Genomic DNA, 999 nt, shown 5'->3' on the forward strand with positions numbered 1-999 from the left:
GTGCAAACCACAGTTGAATGGCACAGCAACAGAACATGTGAAATGGAAAACAGAATCAGGAGCTGGGCATAAAACAGAAGAATTAGAACAACAACAACAACAAATCAAAGGCATGGAAAAATACTCAGCACATGCCAAAAGAAAATCCAAGAATTGACAGACTCAGCCAAAAGATCCAATTAACGCAGTCAGAACTGATAAGCAGAGGAATTCAAAACTAAAAGCACTAAAACTTATTCAATAAAACAACAGAAAACTTCCCCAACACTGAGAGAAAATCTCATACACTTGGCAGAGGCACTAAACAGGATCGAAAAAATACTTCTCGACAGTGAAAGTGAAAACACTGGACTAAAAAAGCAAGGAATTCATTTATTTATTTATCTTTGCCGGACTTGGGGCTTGAACTCTGGGCCTGGGTGCGGTCCCTGATCTCATTTTTACTCAAGGCCAGCGCTCTACCACTACAGCCACAGTGCCACTTCTAGCTTTTACTGTGATAAACTGGAGATAAGAGTCCCATGGACTTTCCTGCCTGGGCTGGCTTTGAACCAACCATAATCCTCATATCTCAGCCTCCTGAGCAACTAGGATGACAGGTGTGAGCCACGGGCACCCGGGGGCCCGTCTCTTTAATGATAACAGACTCCGGCCACCTCGCCCAGCTCCTGAAAGTAACGTCATACAACAGTTTCTAATACTTTCTTGCACAGGAGACAGCATTTCAGTGCTGAACTTTCCCTTAGGGCCTAGGCTTGTCTAGCATGCCTGAGGCCCTGGGTTCGAATCCTCAGCACCACATACACAGAGAAGGCCGGAAGTGGTGCTCAAGAGGCAGGGCGCTGGCCTGGAGCACAGAGAGGCTCCGGGCAGCGCCCACCCCGCGTTCAAAATGAAAACACAACTTTCCACGCGGATGGTTCTATCGGGGCCAAGCTGCGGCCGGCCCGTGGAGCGGCGGGGCCGGGGTCTGCAGCTGCGTGAGGGGTGCTCGGCCCA

The sequence above is a fragment of the Dipodomys ordii genome, unplaced genomic scaffold (genome assembly GCF_000151885.1).
Source record: "Dipodomys ordii isolate 6190 unplaced genomic scaffold, Dord_2.0 Scaffold12, whole genome shotgun sequence".
NCBI classification, from domain to species: Eukaryota; Metazoa; Chordata; class Mammalia; order Rodentia; family Heteromyidae; genus Dipodomys; species Dipodomys ordii.